We start from the raw sequence: 25,861 nt of genomic DNA, 5'->3' as shown, positions 1-25,861 counted from the left end.
TGTTATATGCAGCTTTGCATTTAGAGATAGTTTTCCCCAACATGATATCAAAATGAATATGATGAAGTGAACGTTAATATTGAGGCTTGCTTCTTCCTGTAATTCATGGCATAGTTACCCAAATGAATCCCTTTGGCACATTGAAAAGTATCTAGTGAAAGACTTATAATCAAACATGTATGATTTTATATCACAAAAGATCAGAGGGTCAATTGTGTTGGAGGTCCTTCTATGTGTTGCTTTTATTGATTAATGAATAAAGAACTTGCTTGGCCTATAGCATGGGAGAAGGAAGGTGGAGAAGCCGGTAAGCCACTGCTACATGGTGATACTCAGATTAATGGAGATGGGCTAAATTGATATGTAAGAGTTAGTCAATAAGAAGCTAGAGCTAATGGGCCAAACAGTGTTTTAATTAATACAGTTTCTGTGTGATTATTATGGGTCTAAGCTAGCCAGGCAGCTGGAAACCAAATAAGCAACCTCATTACAACAGGTCAATGTTAGGTATAAAGCTATCTAGTCATGGAAAATGATATAGAAAACAATGGGAAATAAAATTTCCAAAAAGAGAAATAAAAAGTGAACATATAATCTTTAAGTCAAGTCTCTCTATTTCCTGTGTTGACTAGGGTTGAGCTCATAAGGACCTCGCTTAAATCTATTTTCTGTGTTGGCTAGGGTTGAACTCATAAGGACATAGCTTAAATTTCCGATGTCAAGTCCTGTCTATGGCTGATAGTCATGCTTCTTCAGGGAGTAAATAACTACCAATTCCAGTGTTGTTAGCATTTTCCATGCTCGTCATTTGGGTCATTGTCACTACAGTCACTATATTTAGACCTTTGCATTATTTTGCAATATGTCTTTAAGTTCAGCTTCCCCTTTTATTTTAGTAAGAATATAAGACAATGACACACCAAATAGAATTCAGAGTGATGAATGGTGATTGGGAAATCTAGAACTTTGACTGTAGGTCAAACCTGTAGATCACAATTCCTTTTGGGGGAGTCAAACAACCCTTTTACAGGGGCCATCTAAGACCATTTGCACACCAGATATTTATATTACAATTCATAATTATAGCAAAATTACAGTTATAAAGTAGCAATGAAAATACTTTTAGGCTTGGAGGTCATCACAGCATGAGGAACCATATTAAGGGGTCACAGCATTAGGAAGACAGAGAACCACTGGACCAGCATTTGACTGGGAGTCAGTCACCTGTGCTTTCGTGAAAGGGGGAGACTTGCATTCAGCCATTAAATAGGCAAAGAAATGCAAGAGTACTAATCTCTAAGAACTAGATACCTACGTTACAACATGGAAGGGTTGATAAAGTTCCTAAATTAGGTGTCTTGTAGGGACACTGCAACTGAAAAGGGCTAAAGAGGTAGCTCAGTGGTCAAGAGCACTGACTGCTCTTCCAGAGGACTAAGGTTCAATTCCCAGCACCCCATGGCAGCTCACAACAGTCTGTAACTCTAGTTCCAGGGGGATCCAACACCCTCTCTTGACTTTGTGGGCACCAGGCACACATGTATTACACAGATAAACATCGAGTCAAAACACCCACATGTATCCAATAAAATTAATAAATCTTTTTAAATAAGCCTTTAGGCTTATGAAGATATCTTTAGAGTATGTTCTTAATTGAAGGCTAGAATGTGTGGTAAAGATGAACACGGGTTTATTGAGATTGGGCCCCAAAATTGTAGCACCTTTAAAGCCATAATAGGAGTGATGGGCTTTATTCCAAGGCTAAGAAGGAGGCACAGGAAAGTTTTGAGTAGGCAAGATGGAAGTCCTTCATGTTTCTGAAAGGTCTCTGTGACAGAATTGAGGAGACCAATTGCAGGCAGTGGCGATGGAACCTGTCAGAGGAAATGCAGGCAGGGGACTCACAGTGGCCAGGGAGATGGTGAACAGTGGGAGAGACGGAGAGGTACCAGGGAGACAGGGTCATAGCTAGGATGACTGACAGTACGTGCAATGGTGGGACAAGGCGAAGACAGGATGTAGTTAGATTTCTCACGTGGGCAAGTGGCGAGAACAATGGCGCTGTTCATGGTGATGGCTGTTGGGAGAGGCAGGTTGGGGAGGGCAGACTTTCTTTGATCATGTAAGTGATGGAACAGTTGTTACTGAGGCAGAGAGCAGACCTGCCTAGGGCAGATTTTATGTATTAATCTGGTTTTCATTTTCATCTGTGCAGTGTAACAGCCAGTTAACAGCTGTCTAAGTAAAAAGGAGCTCAGTTTTTCCTGTACAAGAAGCTCAGGAGTCCATGACCACAGCAATTACTTTGGTCACTCCATCAGATCAGAACCAGCATTGATCTTACTTGGCTTTTAGCTAATGTTTGTTACCTGGTGATGGTAATGTGACATCCCATTTACTTTAAGAAGAGGGAAAACACCAAGGAGATAAGAATAGTAGCCAGGAAAGCAAACTTCCAAAAACTGCTTCCAGAAACTGCCAGGAGGTCATGCCTTCATAGTCATCTTGGTATCCTGAGCAAACTGTGGTCCTTGTTAGTGTGAAGTGAGAGACATGCAGATGGTACGTGCAATTACTCGTGTTTTCCTCAGCCAGGTTCTTTCTGGTCAAGGGATGGAGGGATATGTAGCATTTGAGAATTTAGAATTTAGTCATCTGGGCAAGCAGTTTCGGTGAACGCATTTGCTCTCAACTCCACTGTAAATCCCACGTTACAGTTTCCCATTAATATTTAAGTGAGGAAGTTTGTATAAAGTGTGATGATACTTTTCTTAGAACCTTCAGACACAATCAGCTCTGAATTGTCTTTATAAATGTTAAATACAGCTTTTCTCAATATGATAATAATCTTGACCTACAAAAGACATGCTTTTTCCTTCAAAGATATTCCCAAATCTTCCATAGTCTTCAGTCCTCCGCAGACCTAAGTCCAGAGCAAGTGTGGAAAATTCCACTGGGTGTTCACCAAGTGATATGCAAGTCAAAGCAGGGGATGCAAGATGGAAAATGTCATACCCTTGACTTTTGTCTCTGTGAGGACTAGAATTATTCTGTGTTTAAAAGTAGAGGATGAAGTGCTTGTTTATTTGTTCTGAAGGTAGTATTATTTAATGTTATGTCAGCATTATAAGGCGTGAATATTTGTTTTCTACTCCACTTTGATTCAAGACTATCTCATCAGTGAACAGACCCAGAGTTCTGAAAGTGACTATTTTAAGTAACCGTGATTCTGAAGATACCTACTGTCTAGTCCCAGAAGAACAGCAGAAACAGCAGACAGTTAGAACTAAGACCCTACTGTTTACACCGAGTGGGTTTGGGAATGTTCTGCAGCCTCTCTGGACTGCTTGCTTCTTTTCCTGAACCTGGGCTGACATGTAACATGAGGAGGCTTGCTTGTGGTTTATGTCCTGCCTAGTTCCCACAGCCTATAAGCCCCCAAAGAAAATCACATAGCTTGCATCTATAATAGTAAGGAGCATGTGGCCCCTTTGTTTCACTATTCTGTAACATGAGGACCTGCTTAGGGGTTTCTGTCCTGCTCAGTTCCCATTCATAGCTGGCAAGTTCCAAAGAAAATCACACAGAGGTCTCCATAAGATTATAAACTGATTGGCCCATTAGCTCAGGCTTCTTATTAGCTCTTGTAGCTTATATTAACCCATTATTCTAGTATATGTTAGCCACTAGGCTTGGTGCCTTTCTCAGTGGGGCAGGTCACATCTTGCTTCTTCGGTAGTCTGGGCTGGACCGACGAAGAAATGGGCTTCCTCCTTCCCAGCATTCTCCTGTTCTCATTGCCCCGCCTCTACTTCCTGTCTGGTTGACCCACCTATACTTCCTGCCTGGCCGATCAGTGTTCATTTAAAATGATTGACAGAATACAGACAATTCTCCTGCACCACTGACATATAGATGGTTATATCCAGCAGCGCCTTGGAGGCAAGGATGTGTAGGACACACTGAGAGTGTAAGTAAAAGGAGGAAAGAGTAATGTGTGCTTCAAGATGCTGTGCAAAGGAATTTAAAACTGTCATTTGGATGGTGGGGGGAGTTCCAGTGCAACTGTACTGGTATGTACCTAGTATGCTGGTACACAGTGTGAACAGTGTGTGAAGCTTCAACCCCAGTGTGCAGATGTGCAATGTGAGCAGAGTGTGAAGGCTTCAACCCAGTGTGCAGCTATGCATTACAAACAGTGTGCGAAGGCTCCAGGGATTTGTTTTCAGTAAGGGTTAAATGAGAGACTTGACAGAAGGTCTGTCTGAGGAACTTGGAACCTTGTTCTGTCAGTAAGGTGGAACAACTGAGGACTTTAAGAAGGTTCGTATAAATTTAATTTTGGAGGAAAATGGAATTCGTGAATCTGAAGTTATAGGCATTTGATACTTCCATAGATAGTTTGAGATAACCATCAATTTTACATGCAGTTGTAATGGAGCTGGGCATGGTGGTACACACCTTTGACACCAGCACTCAAGACATAAAGGCAGGCAGATCTTTGAGCTGGAGGCCAACCTGGTCTATATAGCAATTTCCAGGCCAGCAAGATCTAAGTATTGAGACCCTGTGTCCTAGTTAGGGTTCCTATTGCTGTGAGAAAACAACCATGACTAAAAGCAAGCTGGCGAGGAAAGGATTTATTTGGCTTACACGTCTACATCTTAGTCTATCACAGAAGGACATTAAGATAGGAACTCAAACAAGGCTGGTGCAGAGGCCATAGATGGGTGCTGCTTACTGGCTTGCTCATCATGGCTTAATCAGCCTTCTTTCTTATAGAACTGGGACCACTAGCCCAGGAATGGTACCACCCACACTGGGCTGGGTCCTTTCCCACTAATCACTAATTAAGAAAATGTCCGACGGTTGGATCTTCCTTTTTCTTTTAAGCTACAACCTTTACTTTTTTTTTTTTTAACCAAGATCACATGTTAACATAACAATGTAAAACACAGCACAACTTCAAAAGTTCCATGGTCTTTAAAAGTTTCAACACTTTAAACGTTCAGTATGTGTTTAAAAACCCAAAGCCTCTTACTTATGGGTTCCTGTAAAATCAAAACTAAATTGCATACTCTCTAATTCCAAAGTGGAAGAACCAGGAGCAGTGCTAATCAGATTTAAGTAAAACCAAACTCCAGTAGTATAGTTGGCTCGGCATTGGCATCTGGGACTTTCTCACCATCTTCTGGCTCCAAAGGGCTTGAAGAACTCCATTTCTGTGGCCCGGAGACCTGAAGCACACACAGCTAGGCTCAGGACAACTCCATCCCATCCGTTGTTGCTCTTGGTGGTTAAACCACAGCCCTGGCATCTACAATATTATGAGACCTCACCCTCACCAATGTCATTTTCTGGCTTTCTTCAGGGACTCTGACTCTACCACATGGTTCTAAGCCTTAGCTTCTTTTCATGACCTCTTCAGTCTTGTAACTTCCATGCCTCTGGAACCAGTGTCACTCGAGAGACTCTAATACACTGCTAAATTAGGTTGCTAATTTAAGATGCATCTTTGGCCCTGCTGCAACATGGCTTCCCACAGTTGGATCATGTGGAGACATTTTCTCAGTTGAGGTTCTCTTCTTTTGGATGAGTCTAGCTTGTGTCAAGTTGACATAAAACTAACTAGCACACCCTGTCTGAAAAACAAAGTTACTGGGACACCCATGCGCCCTTCATCCAGTTCCTCCCATGGTAAAACTGAGTGTATTGCAACCTGAAAATGAGCTGATGGCTGTTGAGGGAAGCCCATGGTTTGTCAATAGCTGTGCTGTTGTGTGTTCCTGGAATTCATGCCTGGGATAAAATGGAAACCATGGGATATAGCATGGATGCAGGGATGCCCTTCTGGGCTGCTGCAGTCGTCCAAGGTGGACTGAGACAGTGACAATGGCAGTGGCTATTTAAGGAGTCACCTCAGGGTCTGGCAGAGCCCTGGGGATGCTGAGAGCAGCTGGTTTCTGAGGCACACACTGATTTCATTGAAGGCTTCCTATTACAGTAACATGAAAACTAACACAATTTTCTTTACTTCAGGGATGTGTGCATCACCCCTATAAAGCACTTGGTAGACTCCAGACAGGTTACCATAGTGCAGGACTTTGGGGTCAGTGGGGACATGTCAGGGAACGGCACATCCTGTTCAGTGAATAACCCGAGTAAGCCATGCATGAAGGCCCAGATGTGGAAGATTATCAGTCTGCTAGAATAATCTACAGAAGTGTTTATGGGCCTGATTTTTAAGAAGAACACATGAGCCCCCTCTGAATTTCTTCTGTGAGCCCTCGCCTGTAGCATCACCAGCTCTTAAGTTTTTAAGTGGGTATTAATCAGTAGATGGCAAGGCCAAATGACGTTTACACCCACACACTTGACCCTCGTGCTGGAATAATAGTAGCTAGCTTTTATTGAGTACTTATTATGCGTCAAGCAGCCTGTGTGCATTATCCAGTTTGATCTTCACAGCAACCCCATTAGTGACTGTTATTCTTCTTCTGAGCAGGCGAAGGCACTGAGGCTCACTGGGGCCGTGTGACTCGAACTCAGGACTCCCTGATTTTTAAGTCTGAGCATGTGCTGTGCAGTTTTAGGGTATGATGGTATGTCAGAGTATTCATTGTGCCAAGTTTCTTGTCGACCATCCCTTGTTTCTACATCATTCCCCTATTGAGTACTGTCAGCCTATTTTGCTTTCTCAGTACCTTTGACTCTTTGCCAAGTAACCGTCGGTACTTCTAGTAGGCTTTTGCTTTCTTTTATTGCTAACTCCTTGAGTGAATGTAGGAATATTTAGTATGAACTAGCTAAAATTAAAATGTTAAATGCTTACGGAGATTCCACTCCAAGTAAATTTTGCAAGTTCTTAAGAAACCATGGACACCAGCTCACTGCCTTGACCTAGAACCAAATGTCACTCACCTGGTATATGCTTTGGGGGAGAGGAAAGAGACTAGTATTTCTTCTTTCCCAGGCAACCGTCAGAATATTCTTTACCCATCCCAGGGAAGTTCACTTAAATTCCTGATTGTCTTCCCAGATGCAAGAACAATTCTGGTTTAGAAGCAGAGACCCAGGGGTCGCTTGGGCATCCTAGGGAAGTCCAGATGCAGAAGAAAGCTGGCATGCTTCTTGCTTCTCTGACCCATCCTTCTGTATTATTCCCATAATGTGAGAGGAGCAGTCTGCTGATGACTTGGTTACTACTGGCTGGCAGGTTTTTTTTATTGGGTGGGTAGAGAAGAAGGTGGGGTCCTTGCTTGGTTGCTTCAGTTGTTTAGTTCAAGATAAATATATGCAAAGATGTGTATGTCTGTGCATGCGTGTGCTTGCGTGCATGTGTGGATATATCCTTTGATTAATGTTGTCTTGTTTTATTGTTTTCAATAACACAAAGAATGGCTGAGGTCCTGCCCTCTCACTTGCCCAAGGAATATGGGATACTTTATTTTTATTATTTATTATATTTATATTATATATTATATTTATTATTTATTTAGTTAGGTTTTCTGAGACAGGGTCTCTTATAGCTCAGGTTGGCCTCACACTTGCCTGGTAGCTGAGTAAGACCTTGAACTTCTGATCCTCCTGCCTTCAGTTCTCAAAGTGCTGAGATTGTGGCCTGTGCCGCCCCGCCTGGTGGAGCTGCAGGATGTTTTATTACACCCACCCACAAAGTTCCGAGTTTAAATCATCTGTGGTATTTATTTTGGAGCTCCAAATACAGTGCCGTCCAAAGCATAGTTTGAGAGCCACTATGTCAAAATGGCCTGTGGTGCAGTGACAGTTCTGAATTCCTGGGTCTCAGACTCCAGCTGTCTTGACCTGAAGGCTGCGGGCAGCTAATGTCACCCCAGTTTCTCTGTGACTTTCCCAGGGTTGGAGAGAGTAGTCTGGTGTTATCAGAATGAGGACAAAGGTGGACTTCACATTTGCCCATTTTTTTCCTTCCTATTTTCACCGTGCAATCTTCCTTCCTCCCCGCCCCCCCCCCCCCATAGTGGAGGAAGTGATGGCAAGGGTTTATCTAGAGGCGTCTGTTGTTACTGTTAATGAAAGGCTTTTGTTGCATTACTAGAATGGCATTTCAATTCCTTCCTTTCCTTTGTGGTCCGTACAAAAGGAGCCATTGGGCAGAAGATTTCTCTCCCCCTCCCCCTTTCTCTTCTTTCTCTTTATTTGTACCCACTCTTATTTTTCTCAGATCCACAGTAAAGAACATCACGCTGTTTGTCTCTCAGGATGAACCAGCTTTTCTTGGCTAGTGGGTATTGTCACGAAGGCCTGATCATGGCTTGCTAGTCCTTCTTGCCATAAGTCAGAGAACTCACTGAAAACATCTCCATTTCCAGAGGGAACCTTTAGAGGAATCAGAACTCTTAGAGAGGCATCTTGCTCATTCTTTAGTGCCTCAAAATCACAGAGTGACACTTCAGTGGATTAAGGTCTGAACTGAAAGTGTTCTGATAGGGTGGAGTCCCTTCACCTGGAGACAGCCCCTGATTGAGGGTACTGCAGTAGAAGCTGGTCCCCATTTCAGTCCATGGAACTCACTAGTTGGCTTCTTAGAGATGAGCGATTCTGGGTAATTTGGGACTCCCTAAAGATGCATGAATGTAGACAATACTACAGAGGTAGGTTCTTTGTTTACAAAGGGCTCCATAACAAAGAAAATGCCGGTTTGGGTGTTATCAAGTTCAAGGAGTATGTGCTGTGATTTCTTCCAAAGTGTCTCATCCAAGTGCGCTCTCTCTCTCTCTCTCTCTCTCTCTCTCTCTCTCTCTCTCTCTCTCTGTGTGTGTGTGTGTGTGTGATTGGAGAGCTTCAGATCAATCTCAAAGATCCTTTATCCTTTTCTAGGAATCTGGCTGGCCCATGGGCCCTGGTCCCTAACCCTTTGACCTTGGATTATGGGGAGGGGTTGCCATCTGTTTGGGCTGTGCTTGTAGTTTTTCTTAATAGGACAGTCTTCCTGTCTTTCTTCTTCCCCAAAAGCTTCATATTGGCTGAGAACCTTTGACTGCAGAGCTGTATTGTAGAGTATATTTCAGGGTGTTTAGCAATGAGGGCCTGGAACATTCCTTAGGAGGGCTGAGCAGGGCAGGCTGAGTGGAGCCGTGAGTCACAGCGTGCTGGGGCAGTGGTGTTCCTGGAATAATAACAGTGGCAGTGGCAGCAGCCACAGAAGCCCTTTATTGGCAGCAGCCAAAATTTATGGAAGCTTCCAGGGTGCCTGGCGCTCTGCTAAATGCCTTCCCTACATTATCTCATTTAAATCTGAACAGTTTCATAGACCAAGAGCATCTCTTGTGTCAGCCTTGTAGATAATGATCTCAAAGTCATGTGACTACTAGGAAGTAGGAGTAGGACTGTGAACCTTGATCTCTAGGACCCGAGAATTCCTGCATTTAGCAATAGTACCATGTCTTTACCAAAAAGGGAGGGGTGGGAACAGGCTGGTGAGATGGCTTAGTGGGATAGAGGTGTTTGTCACTAAGCCTGACAACCTGAGTTCAATTTCCCAGGACCCATAAGATGGAAGAAGAGAACCTATTCCCATAAGCTGTCCTCTGATCTCCACACACATATGTGGCTCACATGTATACCCTCAATAAATGTGATTAAAAATTATGTAGAAAAAGAGACACATCATGTTATAAATTTTTTTCCCCTTAAATCACATCACAACCAGTTTTCAGTTGTAATTTAAGCTCTAGTGATAGGAAAAAAAGTTTTCCCCTAACTTTTTATGAGTGGAGGTTTGTAAGTGGGGAAACTGCATTGTGGGGAGCCCAGGTTTGGGAACTAGGCAAAATCTTTCACTTGACACCATTTCATTATTGCAGGGTCAAAGACAAGCATTCTTGGGAAGTGAACAACTGAAGAGACAGCCAGTCAGAAAAGTGCTTGCCGACCAAGCATAGAGACCAAGTTTGATACAGAGAGCCCATGTGAAAAGGCCAGATGTGTTGATATGCACACATAACACCTGTATTGATTGAGAAGATGGAGACAGATGGGACCCTCTCTGGGATCGAGCCAGTCAGTCTAGCCTAACTGATGAGCTTCAAGGTCACAATGAGGGACCTTGTATCAATAAACAGAGTAAATAGCTTCTAGAAAGCAACACTCGGGGTTGACTGCTAGTGTTCTCATGTGCACACACACACAGGTGCTTAGTGTCCCAGACCGTGCCTCACACCTAAAAATGAAATGATGCCTGGGCAAGGGGGAAAAGGAGACAGGTGGATGAATCCAGAGGCATTTCTACTTTCACACGAGAGAGGGAGTGGCTTCTAGAGTTGTCAGAATGCAGGTTAGAGGTCCGCTGCACAGTAAGTGCTGTGGACGTTTGATGAAAGCTGAAGTTCTGTCCTCATGCAACTGTGGGAAGCTGTGCATCCTCATAGCCACAGAGATCAGGTGTGTAAGCACTACAGCACCCAGCCCTGTTTGAGTGCTCACTCCATGCTTCTACGTTAAATGTTTGTATTTACTAACTGGACGAAGTCAGTGTTGTCTTCATTCCCGTTCACAGGTGAGGACAGCTTGCAGGCTACTGTGGGTGAGGTGGGATGGTAACGAAGGCTGGGATGCTAACCGTGATTAACAAGGGTAATGGACTCCTTCTGCACACCAGGCCCAGAAATGTCTGTCTTAGTTAGGCCTTCGTATTGCTATGAAGAGATACCATGACCATGGCAACTCTTAAGGAAAACATGTAATGGGGGGGGTTGCTTATAGTTTCAGAGGTTAGTCTGTTACCATCATGATGGGGAGCATGGTGGCATGCAGGCAGATGTGGTACTGGAGCTGAGAGTGCTACATCTTTGCAGGTAACAAGAAGTTGACTGTTACACCGAGGGAAGCTTGGGCAAAAGAGACCTCACAGCCCACCTTCACAGTAACATACTTCTTCCAACAAGGTCACAGCTCCTAATAGTGCCACTCCCTTTGGGAGCCATTTTCTTTCAAACCACCACAAAGTCCTTCACTTGTATTGGTGACTTCTCAACCAGACTTCTCCAAAATACAGTGTAGAGTTCTGAAATGCCCATTGACTTACTATCAGATCTGGATATTTTTGTGTCTCAAATGTGTTTGACTCCAGACTGGAGGAGGGCGACCAGTGCACTTTGGGAAATGCGGAAAAGGGGGACAATCTTATTCTGACATTGCTCCTTACCTACTGTAGGTTCAGAATGTGAGTGATTTTCAGAGCAGAGCAAAATGGGGCAGGGAACCTAAGAACCTGCCTTTGTCTGTGTCTGGCCATTGTCTGCTGACCTTGGCCAGTGGCATGGCTTTACCTTGTTGTCTGTCTTTAGATGGACATGTACCTGCTTTTAGTGCTTTATGGGCTATTGCTGCACAGGAGCTCTTTGGGCTCCTTATAAGAAATACATTTTTTGAATCTAAGGTCTGCGTTATGTCTCATCAAATGCCAAGAGTTATTTTATAATTGATTTTATATCCAAGCGGGATGGATGATGTGGTTTTAGTTCATACAGAGGAAAAGAAATGCATCTAAGCAATGTTGACTGCTCCTAGGAGCCAAATCTTGAAATTTTTTTTGTAACAGATGTTTCTACTACCACAGACCGACTTTGAATGGTATTGTTTCTTATAGGTATGATCTTATCTATTTAAAGTCTAAAATTCATCTAGTACCCCATCTTGAAAAATATGTATTATTTGCAAGTTTTATTTTAGAATTAGGGCTTGGTCATGTTAAAAGCAATTTTGTTGCAAGAGACAAAGGCAATTTGAAACAGCAGAGAAGGTTTGTTAGTTCATTTAGGTGATCAGTCCATCCAGTCCTCTGAGTACTTGGTTCTAGCCAGAGGTTACTGGTTGGGACCTGGTATTCTGATCCACTTTCTGCTGTTGACTTTGCTTCCAGTCAAGATATTTACTGAACACTTCTAGGACTGCTCGTTTCTTTAGAGGGTTAAGGGAGAATTATGAAAGGAGACGGCGGGGGGGGGGGGGGGCTCTTCAAGACCTATCCAAACAGCAAAGAAGCATGCCAGATTGTTCTTTGCTGTCAGCCAGGAGTCCTGTTCCCAGTAGTTCGTCACTTTCTCTGCTGGGAGAAGAGACTCGGGTCTCAGAGTACAGATGTTCTATTTGCAGATTCTCTGGTGGAATGAGCTTCACTCAAAGAAGCGGCTGTTAGAAGAGAACAGGCTGTTTGCAAAGTCAGCGAACGTGGGTACAGTTCTGAACGGTGACATCGTGGGTTTCTCTCATGTCAGCGGTTATTGATAGAGCTGGTCTTTGATGAGTGAAAGGCCACCTCAAGATTCAATGGTGAAAGGGCCTGACTGGTGGCAGCAGTCTGTTCTCTTCATCTTTGCTCCTTTAAAGTCTCTGTGGTTTGGTTTTTGAACTTGTACAGCACTACACTGAGTGTGTGTCTGACCTCTGGTTCTCCTCTCCTCTCCATGTGCTTTCTGTGCCAGTGAACCCAAGTTTTTGCCAAGGCAGTGTAAATTCCCCCAGGAGACCCCCTTTGTCTTTTTAATCTCAGGAATGTTCTTTGTATCTGGATGGGCCTTCATGGCATTACATTTTATTCTCCAATAATTGAACTACTGATCAAATTCATATAAATGATTACCGAAAGGCACCAGTAATGAGATGGTGGTTCAAGTCCGCAGGTGCTGATTGTGTTCGAGCAAGCACTGTGCTCGGTGCTGTAGGTAAGTGCTATGCATGGTCTCCATTTTGAAAATGAGAAAATTAATGTTGACCAAGGTGTACAAGGCAATGTAGACAAAAACTGGCAGAGTCAAAACTTAAGCCCATCTTTCAACATAAAGAAAAACCAGCTTGTGTATATATCAATGATGCTGATAATGATGACAACAACGACATGTATGTATATGATGTGAGGGGGTACACATATCTCTCTCAGCATATGTGTGGAAGTCAGAGGACAGCTTTCGGGAGTTGCTTCTCTCCTTCCACCATCAAGGGGTTCAAGTGATCAGACTCAGATCTTCAGACTTCGCGGCAAGCTCTTTTGCACACTGAGCCCTGAACCCAATTTTGTTTGACTCTAGGATCTGTGCCCTTAACCTCAGTTCCTTCGACTTGCAAAGCCATGATGCTCCAAGTGTCTTCACCTAATGCTGAATCAGGAAGTTCTCAGACTCTGCTTTGCTGGTAGATTCTTCTGATGCTCCTGCCTCTGTCTTCTAGTCATGTGGATGATGGAAAGAGGACAGCTACCAGTTTGGACACAGGAAAAAAATCTGACTCTGAAATACTGTAGCATAAAACTTTGTTTTACAGAAGAGACAGAACAGTTTTGAGAAATGAAGCACAGAGTTGGAGGGTGTACATGTCATGATTTCAAAGCACATCACGAATGTCAAGGAGCCAAAGCTGTGTGGAGCTGATGTGAAGACACAGCCAGACCAAAAAACTTGAGAGCTCAGCAGTTAAGTGCTCCTTCACGCTGGTGCCCAGACCACTTGAAAAAAAATGACCATTTACTCAGTGAATGGGTTGAGAAACTGTGTATCCACATGCAAAAACTTGAAGCTAGATCCTTACCTTACATCATACACAAAAGTTATAAGGCCCAGAATGATAAGAATCCAAGAAAATATTAAGGAGAACCTTAAATGATGCTGAGGTTGCCAGTGACTTTCTGTAAACTGTATTCATGAAGGACATAATTCATAGACTCCAAAGGGACCACAGAAAATTGTACAAACCATTGCTGGATGAAGAGCTATGATCAAGTCTCCATGAAGAGGTTGGGAAGACACCTCATTAGATAGAGTGTTTGTTGGGTAAGCAAGGTGGTCACTTGCAATAACAGTAATTGGGAAGCAGACACAGAGGGTCCTGGTATCAAGCTGGTTGCTTAAACTAGCCAAATCAAGGGGCTCTAGGTGCTAGTGAGAGACCTTGCCTCAACATGAGGTGGAAAGCAATGAAGGAAGACTCAGACAACAACCTCTGGGCTCCACCCACGTATACACTCACACATGTCTGTGAACATGCATTCCCATGTGAAAAGTGGCACCTACAGCTTGAAAGCCATAACAAGGAAACAAAACAATCCTACCAAAATGGAAAACAAACTAGAATATCCAGAGATGATCTAGAAACAGCCACAGAGAAGCGTAAGTCAAAGCCATAGTGACAAACCGTCTCGTGGCTAGCAGGATGATTACTGCTTTCAGAAAGGAAAAGGCGTTGGTGGGGCTGTGGAGAAGTCGGGACCCCGTGAACTGCTAATGGATCACTTGATGGAGCAACTGCCATAGAAAACAGTATCAAGATTTCTCAAAGACTAAATATAGAACGGCCACATGATCCAGCACCTTCAGTTCTGGGCACAAATCCAAGTGAATTGAAACCAGCGAGTCAGTGGGAGATCTCACACCCATTTTCTTGATCACAATAGCCATCAGGCAGAAGCAACTAACAGATGAGTAGATGAGGGAAATATGTTATATATACTGTAGGATATTAGTCAGTCTTAAAAAATTAGAGGAAATTCTGATATGAACTATGGCATGGAAGCATCCTGAGGACATTGTGCTGATGAAATAAGCTGATCGTGAAAGACAAATACTGTATGATCCCATTTATTGCTGTTCTCTCTACTGAAGTCAATAATTAATGGATGTCATTTAAATTTACAAGAGGAAAAGGTTCTAGATCCGCTGTTGTGTTATGGATCTTCTTAATATTAGTGAGCTGTAGTCTTAAAAATGACCAACAGGCGGGCAGGGCAGGGCAGGGCACATGGTTCCATAGATACCAGTGCTTGTTTTGAAAACACGAAGATCTGAGTTCAAATCCTCTTCACCCACATAGAAAGCCCAGCATTGCTGTGCGTGCCTGTGACCCTGGCACTCAGTGTGACAGAGGCAGGAGTATCAGCAGGGCTTTCTGGCCTCACTCCAGGTTCAGTGAGAGACCTATTTCAAGAGAGCAAGGTGGGGCAGGGAGAGGAAGATAGCTTACATTCTTTGGTCTTTGTGTGCTCATGCGTTTATGTACCTGTGTATACATGTGCATACATACCACACACACACACACACACAGAGGAAAACAAAAAGTGGCAAAGGTAGTAATATTTTCTGTTGCGTAATTTCTTTTAAATTATATTTAAGTAAATTTAAATAATTATCTTCCTCTCCTGGTACTAATGTAAGTGTCTTACTTAGATATTGGGACATTGTGCACCCTGAACTCACATAGTATACATGTTTCACAGACACACATGGACCTACAGTCGGCTACTGACAACCTATGACTGCATGGAACTTAAAAAGATGGAGTATGAAAAGCTCCGACCACAGTTCTCGCTGGCTAATTTCTTTTCTGGGCCCAGTCCTCATGTGCTGGCTTTAGTAAGTTTAAAAATTTAACTTTTTGTCAGCTTACCGCATGAGGGTCCTCGTTACCTCTGTTCTGTATCACTGCATTTTCCTCATATTTGCCTCCCGTCCCCCACTGTTCTCCTGCTCCCTCCAGATAACATTCCTCCATCTGCTTTTTGTGTTATACACACATGTGTATGACATATCTGTGTAAGAGAAAACTGCTGGTATTTGATTGTTTTTCCCTCCGTTCCTGCTCTCTCTCTCTCTCTCTCTCTCTCTCTCTCTCTCTCTCTCTCTTCTCTCTCATTGGCCTCAGTATTTTTATGTTTGAAATATCAAACCCTTATGTTCCTAATGTCACCACCTTGATGGCAAGTAATCTGCCGGCTCTGCACTCCCCACATTTTAGAGTTCCGGAGTTCTGGGTGTTCTGGTCTGTCTTAGGTCTTACTATAATGTGACCGCAGGTCTCTATAGGAACAAACATGGCCTGACACTCCCTGTTCCCTTTGCCATCTGGCAGGCAACAAATACTGTTCTGTGAGTCACATCCTAAATGTGGATGGGTTAGCTTTCAAATGTGCTTTTGGTGGGTCTGAAGTCAGTCAGCAAAGAAGGGGAAGTGCTGTGATTAGCACCTGCCCTTGCAGGCGGGGGTTGGGGTGGAAGGACTGTGAAAGGACCAGCCAGCGTCCACAACTGTCATTTGCCTCTATATGAGAGAAGGCTCCAGAGCCACCCCAGGGCTCCCCAAGCTGTTTTATCTTCTCGCAGGGTAGTGGGTTTAGTTCTTTGAGATTATAATTTAGAAAAGATAAATATGTTTTCCTGGTCTCTTTTACCGGCACTGGATTAATAGTATATAATTAATATATAATATTATATATTTTAATATAATATAATAGTATATAATTATATAAATAAATAATCCTGTAAACAAGAAAAACAATTTATGTTTTGTGAGTCTTTCACGTGCAAATGTTCTAAATATAATTCTGTATAGTAAGGGAACGATCTGAATGTAATTCTGTATAGTAAGGGGACAGTCTAAATGTAATTCTGTATAGTAAGGGAATAATCTAAATCTAATTCTGTATAGTAAGGGAACAATCTAAATCTAATTCTGTATAGTAAGGGAACTATCTAAATCTAATTCTGTATAGTAAGGGATCCAGAGACCCAGGGGTGACCTCTTCAGGTAAACCGAGAATGGTTATGAAGCAAACCTGTAAAGGTCTTGGCTAGGGGATGGGGTGGGGGTGGTTAGTGGGGGTGGTGATTTGAATGAGAGCTGTCCCCTAGAGTCTAGGACATTTGAATACTTGGTCCCCAGGTGACAGTGCTGTGTGTGTGGGAAGGTATGGTGGTGTAGCCTTGCTGGAAGAAGTACGTTACTAGGGACTGGCTTTGCCTTGCCCTGTTCCCAGTTTGCTCTGTCTGTTTTGTGCTTATGGTTCAAGATGTGAGCTCTCTTAAGCCCGCTCCATCTACTGCATTTGCCTGCTGCCTCTGCCCGGTCATTATGGACTCTGGTTCTCTGGACCTATCATCCCAAATAAACTCTTCATGTTAAAAGTTGCTTTTGTCATGGTGCTTTTTCACAGCAACAAGAAAGGAAGTAACACAGCGAATAAGAACACTTGGTCTTCTAGCCTGAGAATCTGTGTTCAAATCCTTAGCTACTACCTAAATTCTTCCCCCACAGTGTAACCCCAGTGGAGTGGAGAGATGAGGATTACTGCGGCCTGCTGGCTGGCCGTCTAGTTCCATGTGCAGAGACCTTGTCTCAGAGGAATAAGACAGAGTGCAATCTAGCAGGACACTTATATAGGCATGTACACTTGCATACACATGCTAAGAAACACACACACACACACATGAGTATCTTGGCTGTTTCAGAGTTCAAACTGGCCCAAGTTTTCAAATCTTTACTCTTGAAAACATGATTATTCTATTGCCCTAAGATAGGCTTCCTGTATCCAGTGCATGTAGGAAACATAGCAGCCATGTGTTAATTATTAATTAAAGCTACACCCACCACAGCATTCACATGTGTGATACGACATTAGAAATGCCTGTATGTTGTGTGCCGACACTCCTTTATTTGTGCATTAGAAACATGACCTAATGATTTGAGCCACAGTCAGCAAACCTGGGGGAGGCCTTCATTTCCAGGCTGGGTGAGCAAGAACACATTTGGAAACGAGCCTTGGCTCAGGAGGATCGTGTGTGCTGAGAGTAGACCTTAGAGGAGAGACAGGCCTGTGCTGGCCTGTTATTCAGAGCAGGCAGCGTCTCTGTTGACGGACTGCCCTCGATCCCACCAGTGTCTAGTGAAGAACTGTCAAACAAGTAGCAGAAGAAAACAAAAGTCAGCAAGATGAAACAAGCCTGCACTGGGCCGTCCTGTTCTGCTGTGGAGCCTGAGCCTCTGGCCAGATGTTTGGCGCCCTGTTCCTGGTTTTATTTCCCTGACTGCACTGACTTGACCAACAGCAGCACTGGCTGGTGAAAACAGGAACAACAACACTCTCAGGTGCTGCCTTCTCTTCTTGTTACATCTCTCCTTTTCTTAAGCCTGAGTTTACTTCCTAGGGCCTGGAGCTCCCAAGAGAATACTAATAGATAAGTAAGGTATCTATCTACCTTCCCTCTCATCCCAGATCCTGGTTTTTAAAGGAATCAGCATTAACAATTTGGTTTGTCCCAACAGTTCCTCCCCATGTGAACAGTGTTGCTCTAGAATTTCATTTGTCTGGATGTCTAGGGTAGTGGGCTCAGGCTGTACACAGTGATGTTCTTTATCTCAGGGACATCTCCCAGCAGACTTCCCAGCTCTCTGACTCTTACATCTTTTTTGGCCTCTATCCCATGATGTTCCCTGAGCTTTAGATGCAGGAATATAATACAGTGTGGCCAATCATGAAATGATAAACACACAAACAATACCAAACTGATTAGCCAGTTGTATATATATTTATGTTTATATGCATATATATATATAGTATATGTATCAATAATAATCAGTGGACTATGGACACAGATGTTCAGGGCAGCAATGTTGCCAATACAGTGATATATATATATCATATTTTATAATATTGTATAATATATAATTATATTTTTATCATATAAGTTATATATTATACTTATATACTTATAACATATAATGTTATATTACAACCAATAGTAATCAAAGGAAGAAAAGGTCATCAATTTGAGAGGGGGTGAGAGAAGCATGGGAGGGCTTGGAGGGAGTAAAGGAAAGGGTAGAAGTGATATAATTATATATCAATTAAAATTTAAAAAATCATTTTTCCTGACTGCAAAATGTTTCACAGTGTGATTTGATTATGGTTTATTCATGTAAGTCCCCACTGACAGACTCAGATGGTTGAGTTTTTCCAGCTGCTGAAATAAATAGTGCTGCCTATTTCAACTGCATTTAAAGGAGGCCTAATGGGCTTTGTATGTGTTGTTGTTTTTTTTATGCACTGTTTTCTCATTTTGTTCCCTCCCCACAGTCACTAAAGTCTTTAAAACTTGTAACTTGCTAATGTGCCTTCTGAAATCCTTGCATTTTGCCTATCTGGGCTATCATACAGCATTTCTTGACCTGAACATTTTTATTCTTTGCCCTAGATAGTTGTTTGTTGGTGGTGTCTTGTGTGTCAGAGGGTCCCACAGACCATCCCTATATAGTGTGTATCTTAACCCCATACAGTTGGGATGACCCAAAATATCTCTCTAGACATGCCAACATATTCTCTGGGGTTGGGGATGACCCTGGTTGAGAAGAAACATCTTCCTGTGGAATGTGTATTGAGCGTGTATTACAACAGAACTAGATACATAGCAGAAATTACTTTTCTTATGTATCTGTCTTCACCTGATAATGTGAGCCTCATTTCACACATTAGAGCCACATCATATACAAGGACACTTTGATCAGTAATGGGCCACATACATGGCAGTGGTCCTGTAAGATTGTGTCACCTGGTGACACTGGAGCCATCTTAATTCCAGAATGTGTAGCAATGATATTTAGAGCAGGGTGAAATCACCTTGCGATATATTTCTCAGAGCAATTTCCCATCATTAAAAACCATGTGACTGCCCTGGAAATAAATCTCAGTATTGTGTTCAGAATAATGTCCTCCAGTTAGCTCCGTGGTACACTTGACACTAAAAATAATTCAGTTTATATGTTGTGTTTGGGAACAGCGTTTTCGTTCATAAAACTCTCAGTGTCATTATCAGGAATTTGAGTAACTTCTGGTTAGCTAGTCACGTAACCATAGAAACAACACAGGAACTCTGTCATTTTATCCACAACACTTGTATCCAAATGGGGATTCAAGCCGTTCCCGTTGCCCTGCCCAGGTCACTGTGGACACCTGAAGTGTGTGGGATGCAGTGATGGCAGGCAGCTGTCACCTCTGTCCCACCTCTTGTTACTTCACTACACAGTCTCCCCAGCCTTTGGCCTCCACTGAAGTAGCCGCACCTGAGAGGACCCAGGGGAGTCTGCCCCCTCCACATGCTCTTATTCCTGTGAGAATGCACTGGAGCAGCCTTGAAGTTTCTTCATTTTTTACAAGTGGCTATTTAGGTGATTTGTTTAATTAAAAGAGGGTGTGTGTTATTATATCTAACAAATCTGGCATTGGGCCTATAATTAAAAGTGTGACCTCTTATTAAGGCTTTGTTTGTTTGTTTTTATAATAGGCCAGGCGGCTAGGTGGCTTACTGACTTAGTGCCCTTACCAGCTAGCCTCCTATAAAGAGTCCCTGATACTCGTGTGCTTGTCTTCATGGTTGGTGAGTAAGGATGATTGAGAGCCATGTGTTGTGTCTTTGGTTGGTCTTTCAGTTCCGAGCGTTAGGTTATCCACGTTAACAGGCAAGCTTGAAGGTCCATCTGCATCTGAAAAAATAGCAGTGTCATCTGGACCAGTGTGTATCTCTGATAGTTTATTTGCCCCACATTGGAACCCATGCAGCTACTGCTCAAATCAACAACGAGTGGCTCCTACCGCTGTGCAAGACTCCTTTAGATGCCTCTCAGTCAGGAAGAAGCTGCAGGTGATCCTCTGTCACTCTGACGCACTTCCACCCTGTTTTGAACTCCATGGCATTTGTTCTTGGCTCAGTGGCTTCCTCAACCTAGCCGGAGCATCTGTGAGGGTTGCCTGTGCTGGAGAATGTACCCACAGACTGTGAGTTCTGCTGCCGTGGGTGCAGGAAGCCATGTAGGCATGAGCACACCACATTCTACTTAATCTCTTTACTGTCTGTGTTGGGCATTGGCTTTCTTGCTGTCCTGAGCATGTGTGTGTGGCGTTCCTGGATGGTGGACACTTCTGATTTGGGGACTGCCTAGGAATAGACAGACTATTTGGTTCATCTTTTGTTTACATTTATTCTTAGTGTCCTGAGCTCTTTGGGATTATTCTGCATAGTTTGTTCTCTGCTCTTTCCCAGTAACACATTTTTCACTTCCATACCTTAGTATAATTTAATAGATGTCATTTAGTATACATTGAAATGTCTACTTCTTTTAAAGGAAGCTTAATGTAGGACATTATGATTATTAAATAAAATATAGAGTATTGTAAGTTTGCTCTTTGTTACAAAAGATCTCATATATTTTAAAAAATATATGGCTAGTATAGTAAATAAGTCTTATTTTAAATGAGCATATTAAAATATAAGAACACAACACACATTTTAAATTAGAATTTATGACTTATTTTTTATGTGTATGAGCCTTTAGCCTGCATGTATTCTGTACACCATGTGCATACCTAGTTCCAGAAACAAGAAGAAGCCATCAGATCCCCTGGAACTGGAGTTACAGGTGGTTGTGAGCCACCTTGTGGGCACTGGAAATGGAATTCAGGTCCTCTGCAAGAGTACCCAGTGCTCTTAACCACTGAGATATGTCTCCAGCCCCACAGTACCTATTTTTAGAATATCTGTGTTCTCTAGTGTTTTTGTCCACACACATACCATGCCCATTTATATAGAGCAGGAATCATATACATCATAAATCAAATGCATTGTTATGGAAAAACAATTTTGAAGATTGGGTTTTATGCCAGCGTAGTTGAGGCTATGGTGTATGGTATATCATTCTTGGTTTAAAAAGAACCTAATCTGAAGGTCTTGCTGCTGTTGTTCATTTGTTAGTTTTTAGTGTCTTGAGATGGGTTTGGTGTTCAAGCCTCTGGCCCACCTGAACACATGGTCTCTTTAGAATCCTCCCGAAACAAACCCCAGGGCAGGCTGACTTTTTATTTAGACCACATCTGTTGCCTGACAACAAGCTCCGCGTCCACCTTCTTGAGTTGCCACAAGCAAGTAATGCCATGAACTGCATGGTTAAAGCAGAGAGACCGAGACCACCTAGGCACAGGCTGCAGGAACCACAAACTCCGAGTCTGAGTCTCAGACAAGAGAACTGCAGTAGTGGAGAGAAAACCATCTGTGCAAGCTGATTTTTTTTTTAAAGATAGTATGCAGGAATTTGTAGGGTATTTCAGTTTAAACAAAGCATCTCTAATGATGAATTTCTTCAACCCAACTTCCTGGCACATCTAAGTGTGAAACTGTGTCCCACTTGTCCCATCACGTGGTTGTGTCCCTGAGCCCACAGGGAGATCTCAGATAGCATTCGTTTTGTGCAAGTAGGTTTCTGTTGTTGTTTGGTTTTTTAAACCTGTACACACTGTACATTCTTAGAGAAGTTTGTTTTGCTTGGGAGGCAATATCTACCACTCATACATGATGGGTTATTGAAACATCTGTGTTATTTCATACTAAGGATCATTCATTAATGATTTGGGGGAGTGAATAGATTACAGGGAAAGAAGTTTCCTTAGCTTAACAGAAAAGCTTTTTCTCCTTTGGTAGGTTCTGTGGAAAACATAAAAAGCATTCAAGTTTTGTTGCTGTGTGAAGATGTTGAAGGGGTCATGGGGGAGTAATGAGAAATTCAGGAGTGTAGTTCACTTTCTTACATTTCTATAAATTCTCTCTGTGCTGTTTGTTTGTTATGTTTGTGCGGTTCTGGGCCTTCAATCCAGGATGAGCCTTGCACATGCTCAGAGAGTGCTTTACCCCCGAGTTACTTACATCTCCAGTCCTGTGGTCTTGAAATCAGGATAAACCTTTTTGATCAAAACTGGCGTTTGTTTTCAGTGTTCAGGTGCTGCTCTGTTCAGCTTACATTTTGGGAGGACTTCTGACTTCACATGGATCACTTAATTGCCGTTTCTTCTGACCGTTTTGGTAGAAGTTGACCCCATTTCTTTGTCGCTGAAGCTGTCTTGGTCTTTATGTCAGTGGGAGGAGGCAATGATATGAATTAGCAGCTCCCAGCGCTGGGGGTAGAGATGAAGAGTGATGATTGCAGAAGGAGCATCAGCTTGTAAGTTTTCAGAAGGCTTTAAACTGATCACAGAACGGTGACTCTTCGCTTTAGTTTTGAATTAATAATCATCCAAACAGATGAGGAAGAACCATCCATGACTCTATTGGTTTAGGTGGCTCAAATTCTAGTCCTGTGACTTTTAAAACTTGGGACTTTTATGTTTATAATTGTCTCTGCCTCAGTTTCCCCATCTGTAAAGAGGGAACGTCATATCACACAGCTGTTGAGAAGACTTAAAAAACACAGTGGGTATAAACAGGGCTCACGCAGCTTTTAGTTCCACAAAGCTGAAGTTCTCATGCTTGGTGTGGGCAGGGAACTAGTGGGACTAGGCAGGTGTATCAGTCAAGGTTCCCTCGAGGAAGAAACTCATAGAACAACTGTCTGTCTGTCTGACTGTCTGTCTATCTATCTATTCATAGATAGATATATACACATACATAGAAATATACATATAGCATAGAAGATATACATGTATACACATGCATATTATATAAGTAAATATTGGATATGTATGTATATAATTTTATTAGAGTGGCCTACAGACTATGGTCCAGCTAGTTTGGCAATGACTGTCTCCCAACAGAAAGTCCAAGAATCCAGTAGTTGTATAGTCCACAAGGCTGGATGTCTCAGCTGGTTTTTAGAAAATGTTGGAATCGCGCAGAAGGCAGCTCTCATACCAGTGAAAGAATGGACTAGGGTGTGTAAGCGAGGGAGAGCTTCTTTCATGCCCTTGATATAGGCTGCTACAGAAGGTATGACTCAGATTTAAGGTGGATCTTCCCATATCAAAAGATCAGGTTTAGGATAAGTCTTTCCACTTCAAATAATTAAATCAAGAAAAATCCCTCACAGGTGTATATATCCTCTTGTGTCTTAGGTAATCCCAGAGGTAGTCAGATTTGACCACCAGGGATAGCTAGCCATCACGAAAGGACAGGAAGAGTTTACTTAGCTCCTATTGTATACACATGCCAGCTGCATGGTGTGACTAAGTATGCATTGAATGACTTAACCTCCCATGAGTCTCAGTTTCCTCACATGCAAACAGAAGACCTCACGTGTGCATCACCCAAGGTTGTTGTGGGAAGTAATGGTCACACATTTAAACAGCACTGTTCTTGGAATTCATTAAGCTGTCATAATTATGGTGTTGGTTGCTCTTGTCATGTTTTTAATGATTTGACTGTCTTATGCACATGTCAATAATTGTTTTATTCTCATAGGCCAACTGCTATCACTCCCTCTGGATAAGTGTGACCACCTCCCAACTCTTGGCCCTACAGTGGTAGAAAGATCCTGAAGCATCTGGCCTTTCCCCTCTCTCCCATCCCTCACATTGCCTCCTTTCAGGTTTCTTTGTCCTTTGGCACAACGGATTTCATTCACTCCTTCAAATGCACCATGGGCTCTTCATGTCCTGCTTTAAGCACTGTTTTCCTCATTGGAGCAGTCCTGATTTCTTTCCCATCCACTTTTCTACCCACTCTCCAACTTCCACTCTTTTGGAGCTCTCATGTGTCTTTGTACATTACTTGGATTGCGCCTTGTCCTAAGTCAGGTCTCTTGTTATTCTATGTCCATTGGTGTGACTGTGTGATAAGTTCTGGGTCTTATCCTAGACTGTTTTATAGCAGAGATGGCAGATTTGGATTGCCACCATGTCCTCAGTGAGTCTCTGAAATTTTCATTTGGTGAGGGGACAAGGGAATCAAGGAATGACTGATTTTTATAGACGATAGGACCTTTCTAGGCAACATTGAAGAGCAGAGAGCCCATAGGTGAGACCTGTCCTGGAGAGGATGCACTTGGAGAAATCACATATCCACTCTGTTTGAGGCTCCATGGGGAAACTCATGGTGTGCTTATGTGGAGGTGGGGTTATGAAGTGAAGGCCTACAGGTCACAAGGTGGGAAGATCAGCAGGACATAGCCGTGGATCGCTGAAAATAGGAAATGGCTGAGAAATGACAGATTGTTTTCCTTTGCTGTGGTTCTGAATTTCTCTGGCCTGAATGTCTGTGACCTGGGGAGTTTTGCTTATTTATGATCCTGATTTATAGTGTTTTCTTCACCCAGGGATGCAGAATCTATTTTATAATTGTATTAATGCCCCATGGTGATCAAAGAACCAACAGTAGTTGAGGGAGAACATTCATCTCGCCTTTGTCTTTCTTTCCCAGGGCTTGCTTTTCTTTCCTCCCTTCTGTTTGACAATCTTGTTCAATCAAAAGCACACTAGGTCTTTCTTGTGGTTCTTTACACCTAATGACTTAATCTCTTTTGCTTAGTATTCTGTTGTATAGGATTTCCCTCACTAGTTTCTTGCTTCCTGTGCCTGGCACCTAAGGCAGCAGGGAGATGATTTTCATAGGGGAAATCTGTGCTGTCAGGTGCTCACAGAGCAAAGAGCCACTGGATGTCTGTGTTGTGTGTTTTCTTGTTTAGTTCTTCATATTTTCTCATTCTTCCCCTCCCTCCCTTTTTCTCCTTCCTTCCTTCTCTCCCTTCCTCTTTTCCTTCCCTCCATCAGGGTCTCATTTAACCAAAGCTGGCCTTGAAAACTTGATCCTCCTGCCATCACATTGGAATGCTGGGATGACAGGCATGTGCCACCACACCCAACTTTAACATCATTTTAAACTGAGATACAATTCACACAGCATTAATTCATCATTTTAAAGTTGCTCTCTCTAATATGTCTGCTAGGCTGTGGAGCCATCACTGCTGTCTGATTCCAGAAGAACTACCCTGGGAGACAAGGCCTTCTGCTCTTAGCAGTTAGTCTTGTTCCCCTCCTTGTATTCTCTATTTTCTGTGGATATGCCTAGTGAATATGTCAGGTATCCGAAATAATACAATTTGTGATCTTATGTGCTTGTCTTCTTTCGTGCAACATATTTCCCATGTGGCACACCGGTGCATACTTTTTACAGCATTTGCTTTCTCCTTTCCTGGGCAAGTAGAAGCCCTGTGCTAAGGTAGAGGACATTGTTCATATTCATTGGATGACAAGTTTGATACTTCCGTTATTTTAGCTATCATGAATAATGCTGCTATGCCCAAAATT

General features: G+C 42.7%; 1 protein-coding gene across 5 annotated transcripts in view; it reads left to right on the top strand.

The window, feature by feature from the left end:
* Mitf (melanocyte inducing transcription factor) overlaps nucleotides 1-25,861 on the top strand; it is a 220,679-nt gene that overhangs the window by 33,102 nt on the left and 161,716 nt on the right. Inside the window, exon 1 of one of the 5 annotated variants that reach the window (XM_057775174.1) lies at nucleotides 17,849-17,889. The exons of the other annotated variants lie outside the window; for them this stretch is intronic. The gene's annotated coding sequence lies outside the window, so the exon portion shown is untranslated. Of the gene's footprint in view, nucleotides 1-17,848; nucleotides 17,890-25,861 lie in introns of those variants that run through there. 5 annotated transcript variants of the gene reach the window in all.

This window comes from Chionomys nivalis, chromosome 1 (genome assembly GCF_950005125.1).
Source record: "Chionomys nivalis chromosome 1, mChiNiv1.1, whole genome shotgun sequence".
In the NCBI taxonomy this organism is placed as follows: domain Eukaryota; kingdom Metazoa; phylum Chordata; class Mammalia; order Rodentia; family Cricetidae; genus Chionomys; species Chionomys nivalis.
Note: the sequence above shows the minus strand (reverse complement) of the source record. Positions and strands in the feature narration are given on the sequence as shown.